We start from the raw sequence: 8,899 nt of genomic DNA, 5'->3' as shown, positions 1-8,899 counted from the left end.
GTACCTGTTGTTCCTTTCCATGTGAGTGCTTCCTTCAGGAGCTCTTGTAGGGCAGGCCTGGTGGTGACAAACTCTCTCAGCATTTGCTTGTCTGTAAAGGATTTTATTTTTCCTTCACTTATGAAGCTTAGCTTGGCTGGATATGAAATTATGAGTTGAAATTTCTTTTCTTTAAGAATGTTGAATATTGGCCCCCACTCTCTTCTGACTTGGAGAGTTTCTACTGAGAGATCCGCTGTTAGTCTGATGGACTTCCCTTTGTGAGTAACCCGACCTTTCTCTCTGGCTGTCCTTAACATTTTTTCCTTCATTTCAACTTTGGTGAATCTGACAGTTGTGTGTCTTGGAATTGCTCTTCTCGAGGAGTATCTTTGTGGCATTCTCTGTATTTCTTGAATTTGAATGTTGGCCTGCCTTGCTAGGTTGGGGAAGTTCTCCTGTATAATATCCTGTAGAGTGTTTTCCAACTTGGTTCCATTCTCCCCGTCACTTTCAGGTACACCAATCAGACGTAGATTTGGTCTTTTCACATAGTCCCGTATTTCTTGGAGCCTTTGTTAATTTCTTTTTACTCTTTCTACTCTAAACTTCTCTTCTCGCTTCATTTCATTCATTTGATCTTCAATCACTAATACCCTTTCTTCCAGTTGATTGAATTGGTTACTGAAGCTTATGCATTCGTCACGTAGTTCTTGTGCCACGATTTTCAGCTCCATCAGGTCATTTAAGGACTTCTCTACACTGGTTATTCTAGTTAGCCATTTGTCTAATCTTTTTTCAAGGTTTTTAGCTTCTTTGCAATGGGTTCAAACTTCCTCCTTTAGCTTGGAGAGGTTTGATCGTCTGAAGCCTTCTTCTCTCAACTCGTGAAAGTCATTCTCCATCCAGCTTTGTTCCGTTGCTGGCAAAGATCTGAGTTCCTTTGGAGGAGGAGAGGTGCTCTGATTTTTAGAATTTTCAGCTTTTCTGCTCTGTTTTTTCACCATCTTTGTGGTTTTATCTACCTTTGGTCTTTGATGATGGTGACATACATATGGGGTTTTGGTGTGGACATCCTTTCTGTTTGTTAGTTTTCCTTCTAACAGTCAAGACTCTCAGCTGCAGGTCTGCTGACATTTGCTGGGGGTCCACTCCAGACCCTGTTTGCCTGGGTATCAGCAGTGGAGGCTGCAGAACAGATAATATTGCTGAACAGCAAATGTTGCTGCCTGATCGTTCCTCTGGAAGCTTCATCTCAGAGGGGTACCTGGCTGTGTGAGGTGTCAGTCGGCCCCTACTGGGGGGTGCATCCTGGTTAGGCTGTTCGGGTGTCAGGGACCCACTTGAGGTGGCAGTCTGTCCGTTCTCAGATATCAAACTCCATGCTTGGAGAACCACTACTCTATTCAAAGCTGTCAGACAGGGACATTTAAGTCTGCAGAGGTTTCTGCTGTCTTTTGTTTGGCTATGCCCTGCCCCCAGAGGTGGACTCTACAGAGGCAGGCAGGCCTCCTTGAGCTGCAGTGGGCTCCACCTGGAAGTTCGAGCTTCCAGGCTGCTTTGTTTACCTACTCAAGCCTCAGCAATGGCGGGCGCCCCTTTTGCAGCCTCGCTGCCACCTTGCAATTTGATCTCAGACTGCTATGCTAGCAATGAGTGAGGTTCTGTGGGCATGGGACTTTCCGAGCCAGGCACGGGATATTATCTCCTGGTGTGCCATTTGCTAAGACCACTGGAAAAGCGCAGTATTAGGGTGGGAGTGACCCAATTTTCCAGGTATCGTCTGTCACAACTTCCCTTGGCTAGGGAATGGGATTCCCTGACCCCTTGCACTTCCTGGGTGAGGCAATGCCTCACCCAGCTTCAGCTCATGCTCAGTGGGCTGCTCCCACTGTCCTGCACCCACTATCTGACAAGCTGCAGTGAGATTAACCAGGTACCTCAGTTGGAAATGCAGAAATCACCCGTCTTCTGCATCGCTCATGCTGAGAGCTGGAGGCTGGAGCTGTTCCTGCTTGGCCATCTTGGAACCACCAGTCGCCCCTGCATAGATTTTAATGCCCAACCTGAGCCTCTCTACTTCCAGGATGCCTCTTCTGACCAACTGCTATAGTTTTCCTTATTTGCACAACTCATCTCACATGCCATCATTCACTACGTTGTGCTATTTCTATACCATTGTCTAGGACTGTGATTAACACTAATTGCCATATTCTTAGCTGTTCATATATGTATGTCTTCTCACTTCTAGTTCTTAATGACTGAGATTGTATAGTTCTACAAATTATGATTTTTCCCGAATGTTTCTAAAAATACTTCAAGATGGCTGGGCCTGTTGTCCTATAATTATTTGTATCTTTCACAGAATTTAGCATAGTTATACCTAAAGAAAGTAAGTCATAAATGCTTGTTGAGTGGAAGAATGAAAACAGGATGAGTCATTGATCCATAAAAATCCAGTACATGGATTTGGAACCTTATTCTCAGCCTTATACTGAGAATCAAAGGAAGGCTTCTTCCCTTCTCTGGCTACTCTAAGCTAAACATGTATAGCACAGGCAGGGGTGACCCAAAGGTCCACAGCACAAGAGAGCAGCAGCATTCAAGGACCCAGGAAGGACCATCAGATTTCACAATTACCTTCTTCTCCATGACTTTCAGTATTTAGGACTTTCAGATAAACATACAGACGTGGACAATCATGTATCCCTTTAAGCAAACACCTGCGTTTACTAAATAAATAAACCTTCCTTGCTATTCTAAACACATTAAGAACTCTCCTGCCTTGGGGTCTTTGCACTTGCTCTTCCCTCTACTGGGAAAGCTCTTTTCTTCAAATCTCTCCATGACTCACTCTCACTGTCCTGTGTTTTCAGGTCTCAGCTCAATAGACACTTCCTATGTGAGGTCTTCCCTGATCACTCAATGTCTCACTCCCCTAAAAGTCCCCATTCACCAACCCTGCTTGAATTTTTCTTTAGAACTTGTCACCACTTGATGTCATGTATATTTACTGGCTTGTTTATTATTGACTCTCTCCCTCTTTTAGAGTGTAAGCTCCATGTGGTGGAGGTTGGTACTTTGTCTTTCTTGTTCACTGTATTCCCAGCACTTAGCATAATTCTTTGAGTGGGTGATAGTAACAGCTCCAGTATAGGGAGATATTAAATAACATCCTAAGACTTTGCTGTGTTCCAGGCATGATGCTAAGAATTTTACACAAGGTATTTTATTTAATTCCTACAACGGTCCTGTAAGGGAGTGCTTTTTGTTTGTTTGTTTTGAGGCAGGGTCTCTGTCGCCCAGGCTAGAGTGCAGTGGCATGATCTCAGCACACTGCAGCCTCTGCTTCCCGGGCTCAAGCAATCCTTCCACCTCAGCCTTGTGAGTAGCTAGGATGGCAGGAGCAGGCCCCCATGCCTGGCTAAGGGAGTGCTTTTAATATCCCCATTTTACAAATAAGAAAACTGAAGCTCGTAGAAGTTAAGCGACATCTTACAACTAGTAAGTCATGGTCTAACTATTCTGACCATGTACCCTAAGTGGGTTACAGGAAGGGGATTGTGCAGGCATTGAAGATCAGATACACAGGATAAGCAAAGATCTAACTGAGCATGGGCAGTTAGGAGAGTGTTTATATTACTGGGAGAATGGATGTGGGGTGAGAGAGGACTGAGGAAGGGGATCATGAGTAGAACTAGGAAATGGCCATAATAGAGTTTGAATCCGTGACCCTCTAGCAGCAATGTCTGTGCTATAGACCACTATTTAAGAGTAATCAGCCTCCTACTGGAATGTCCTTTCCCTCCATCTCTGCCCACCTGTCAGGATCCAGTTCAAATGCAGCCTTCTCGATAATCAGTGATCATGTGTTCACTGATCCTGTCCCTCTCTAACAGGTAATGGGCTCTCTTGCTGCTACCAGGTGAGAAATATGGGAAAACGTTAGAGTTGGGTGCAATGTAGTGTTGAGAACACTGGGATCAGTTAGCACTGGGCTGGATGTTGTAGAAAGGACCCAGATTTGTACTTGGGGGTTTGCACTTGTTAGGTTGCCAATATTCTGCAAAGTCCAGTGCAAAGAAATAACAAAGTAACTCATACCCATCTCCTGATTGGTCAGAGCAAGCTAAATGCAAACTACAAGTTGAAAACAAATATGGTAGACAACAACAAAGTACTGTACGGCAGCCACCTGGTTTGATGCCAGTAACAAATTCTAACAGTACAGGAACCATCCTTTCCAGTCTTTTGCATATCCTTGCCTCCTCCTAGGAAGTTCTTTCCTCCTATCTGTGCCATGGAAATCTTACTCCACTCTTCGACCTCCTCTCTGAAGCCTTTTCTAATTTCATGCTCTCCCACCCCCAACAGAGAGACTCAACAGAGGTGTTACTATTGGATGGGGGACATGGGGAGGCCACACCATTTTTAAGTGGCAGAGGTGGGATGGGAGCCCGGTCTACCTGCAAAATCCATACTCTTTCCATGTAGCATTTTGCTTGTTACCTGGCATTAAGGGCTGTGCACTCTAATTCCACATCAGTTGAGTCTGTGGAATGGGCAGTAAAATACACAGAAGAATGGATAACTATCCAGTGAGCATATGCAATTACAAGATACACTTAAGATCTCTTTCTCATGGCTACGGTCCCTCCCCACTTCATCCCTTTCCCTTTATCTTATAGTTGCTTGGCAGCAGCAATACTCAGAATGTTTTCCTGGGGTTCAGCAAAAACAGAAAAACTGGACAAGAAAACAATGCTGTACAGGTGGGGGCTGTATAGGTAGAAGAGGTAACTATGTAGGCACCCTCCAGAACCCTTGGTAGGATGTCTTTGTCTAGGCCCAGGTTGAGTATATCCTACCTTTTGGGTGGTGTGCTGCAGGGACTGATCTTCCCAACTCTGACTATCCAAGACAGGAATTATGTCCTCTCCTTCTCCTTATTTTCTTTCTTTCTTTTCTTCTTCTTTTTTGGAACAGGGTCTCTCTGTTGCCCAGGCTGGAGTGCAGTGATGTGATTATAGCTCACTGCAGCTTTGAACTCCTGGCCTCGAGCAATCCTCCCACCTCAGCCTCCCAAGTAGCTGGGACTACAGGCACACACCACCATGCCCACCTAATTTAAAAAAAGAATTGTAGAGATGGAGTCTCACTGTGTTGCCCAGGCTGGTCTCAAACTCCTAGCCTCAAGCAATCCTCTCACCTTGGCCTCCCACAGTGTTGGGATTACAGGCATCAGCCACCGCACCCCGCCCAGAGTGACTTCCTAACTCCAAATCTGAATTTCACTTCCAGTACCTACTAGACTAAAACTAGTCCCTTTCCTCTTTCCTGTTGCTCTGTCCATCTCCAAACCCAACCCCATGCCTCCGCATCCCTTTGATGTATTGTCTTGACTCTTCTGGATACTACAAGGTGAAGGTTCTGAATTTACTGAACTGATTATCCGCCCAGGGACTATACCCTCCCACATATGCACTGGCAGAAGAGGAAGCTGTTTGAGAGGAGAGGACCATTATGAAATTAAATAATAGAAGAGGCTTGGGAAACATGCAAGCTCCAGAGTAGAATTCTCTAGCCAGGGTTCTCAACATGTGGTCTATGGACCACCATCCTCAAAATTGCCTAAGGAGCTTGTTAAAAATGTAGAATCTCAGGCCCCAAGCCCAGACCTACTGAATCTGCATTTTAACAAGCTCCCTAGTTGATTCCAGTATGCACTAAAGTTAGAGACCCATTTCCTTTATCGGCCTTAACTGCTTAAAGCAGTGGTTCACAGACTCGGTCACACATCAGAATAACATGGTGAGCTCAAGAAAAATATTGGCTCCTGGGTCCCACCCCTAACAATTGTGATTCAATTGGTCTGTGGCGGGCCTAGACATTTGAGAATTTTAAAAACTTCCCAGGAAATTTTAATGTGCTGCCATAGTTGTAAACCACTGGTGTAGAGGAAACCCATGAAGCTGCATAGATAAGAGCTCCTCCATCCAAGGCTGTGTTTTCTGTGTGATTGTGTGTACTTGTGTATGTGTGTTCAAAAATGTTAAAATTTCTGCTGGGCCTGAGGTGTAAAGCAACATCTTCTGGGCAGATTTGGGAATTTCATTGGGGGTGACAACAGGCACTCCCAGGAAAAATATGCGATGTGCTGACTGGTCCACTGAGAGAAATTATCATCTCGCATCACTCATTTGCCCAATCACCCTCAGGGATCGGGGCCACAGGTGCATCCCTGGCATGGATGACCTGGCAGTGCCCACCCTTAGCACTGTGTCATTTGTACCATTAAAGTTGTATCCTCTCTGTTGGGCTCATTTGAGGCTCTCTTAAGATCTGGTGATTAATATAAAGGTGAAGATCCAAAGAGCTGACTTTTGTTTCTATATGCACTGCCCTCCCCACAAAGAAACAAGATTTGCCTTAAGTAGCCCCCAAGTTCATGGTTTCAGCCACATAAAAGGCTGCAGACCCATTTATGTGTCTCAGCTGTGATTGATGAATAGCCATTCATCCTCCTGTGACTGGAGTTGCTGCTTGTTGTCATACTAGGTAAAGCAATTGTATAAATTACCTCTCATCCAAATCACAAAATATATTTGCCAAAATGATTTCTTCTAAAATTGTAAAAGTGAAAATAGAGTGCACAGAGAGAAATTGAGTTTGCTCCAAGGAGCTATGAATGCACCATTAAGAAAGCCTCGAAAAGAGATTAGCAATCCATCTAGTGTGTTTGCACATCGTTTAGTGCCATTTTGGGGCATTTCTGAAAATGTCAGTCATGGTGGGGAGGAAGAGGAGGAGGTTCCATTGGCCATTAAGATGATATACCAAGAGGCTGTTGTTATCAGGGCATGCAGTGGGGCAGCGCTTCACCAGCTCTGACCTCAGCTCAGTGAGAATTTCAAAAGCTCCAAAGTTTAATAAAAATCAGTGATTGGATTCCAGTGCCAGGGGGTTTGATAAAGCATTGTTATAAGCTTCAGGCCATGTTCTCTGAACAAAAAACTGTCTATATTCTTGAATATACCCCCCTACACACACACACACAGACACAACCCCTCACCAAAGAAAACTGACAAATGGACAAACTCATATTTTCTAAGCCAATCTGGGAAAAGATCTCGACTAAATATGGGACATCTTAGTTAAGTACTTGCCGAAAAGTCCCACCCTTTAGCAGTCTTAAAACTAAGATAGACTGGGCACAGTGGCTCATTCCTGTAATCTCAACACTCTAGGAGACTGAGGCAGGAGGATCACTTGAGCCCAGGAGTTCCATACCAGCTTGGGCAACATAGTGAGACTCCATCTCTATAAAAAATTAAAAATTATCTGTGCATGGGGGCACATACCTGTAATCCCAGCTACTTATGAAGCCGGGGTGGGAGGGTCACTTGAGCCCAGGAGTTCAAGGCTACAATGAACCATGATTGCACCATTGCACTCCAGCCTGGGCAACACAGTGAGCCTGTCTCTAAAACAGGTAAACAAAAAAGAACAAAGATATAATCACGTTGTGACATAGTTACATTTTATATAAAATAATTCTTCTTTAGCAGGCTGTATATCTTCTATAACATTCTCTTTTACTGTTATTAGAAAATTATACTCCCAGCATTACATCTATATGTAATAAGACAGACTACACTTTCTTCCACCTCATTACATCTATATGTAGTAAAACAGACTACACTTTCTTCCACCTCTTGGTGAAAGGAATTTTGTCTACTCGCTATGCTTACCTTGTCCCAAAAGCTGAAAGTCTGGATTCTGGGGCTATTTTCCAAAATGACAGAGGATATCAAAGACCATGCAGAATAGATCAAAGTAAGTGTTCATAATGTAAATGCCTATTTCCTGGAAGAAGCACACTCTGAATGAGACAAGGAGATAAAGCCCTAGAGATCTACCACACCACTGAGAAATGTTGAATGTGCTCGTCTGTTTCCTTTTTCTTTTTCTTTTTCCTCAGGGCAAGTGTGAACAAAAGTCCCACTATCACAAATGATGCAGTCAAGTTTTTCACATTTTGGGAAATTGCAGGGGTCAGCACATCTGAGTGCAATGGATAAGGCTGGCCATGGATAAACCACCTTTGTGATCATGGTATTTCCACTGCCAGGTAAGTGTCTCAGATGATTCTTAATCCAGAGTTCATTACATTATTTTCTGTTTTGATCAGAATTGGAAAGCCATCATCAGGTTTGAGAGAATCTCTACAACAGTATAATACAAAGTCAATGAGGGAAGGGAGTTGTGTCTGTTTTGTTCACCAGTGTATCTCCTTAGTATAGCTAAGTGTATAGTCCATTCTCATGCTGCTAATAAAGACATACACGAGACTGGGTAATTTGTAAAGGAAAGAGATTTAATGGACTTGCAGTTCAGCATGACTGGAAAGGCCTCAGGAAACTTATAATCATGGTGGAAAGGGGGAAGCAGGCATACCCTTCTTCACATGGCAGCAGGAAGAGAGGTGCCAAGCAAAAGGGAGAAAAGCCCCTTATAAAACCATCAGATCTCGTGAGAACTCACTATCATGAGAACAGCATGGAGGTAACTGTCCCCATGATTCAGTTACCTCCCACCAGGTCCCTCCCATGGCAGGTGGGGATTATGAGAACTACAATTCAGGATGAGATTTGGGTGGGGGAACAGCCAAACCATATCACTAAGTGTCTGGCAAATAGTAAGTACTCAACAAATATTTTCCAATTGTGTTGAAACTGTAAAACAAGCTTGAGTTTAAAATCTAGGCAGCCACTGTAACCATACAGTCACCTGTTCCTAAAGTCAATAGAAAAAAGAACAGACTTTCTCCAACTCTATCCTGTGTCCCCTGTCCTTGGCCCCATTTTTTCCTCTACCTGTGCTACAAATCCAGTTTGCATTCATATGGGTTGTGAATAAG

General features: G+C 43.9%; 1 non-coding gene across 1 annotated transcript; it reads right to left on the bottom strand.

Annotated features, from left to right (window-relative positions):
* Positions 1–7,956: 7,956 nt before the first annotated feature.
* On the bottom strand, positions 7,957–8,118 carry LOC119621031 (U1 spliceosomal RNA). Its single transcript, XR_005237563.1, has one exon. It is a non-coding gene; the product is annotated as a U1 spliceosomal RNA (small nuclear RNA).
* Between the last annotated feature and the right edge of the window lie 781 nt (positions 8,119–8,899).

This window comes from Chlorocebus sabaeus, chromosome X (genome assembly GCF_047675955.1).
Source record: "Chlorocebus sabaeus isolate Y175 chromosome X, mChlSab1.0.hap1, whole genome shotgun sequence".
NCBI classification, from domain to species: domain Eukaryota; kingdom Metazoa; phylum Chordata; class Mammalia; order Primates; family Cercopithecidae; genus Chlorocebus; species Chlorocebus sabaeus.
The sequence above is the reverse complement of the archived record's forward strand: the minus strand, read 5'-3'. Positions and strand labels throughout refer to the sequence as shown.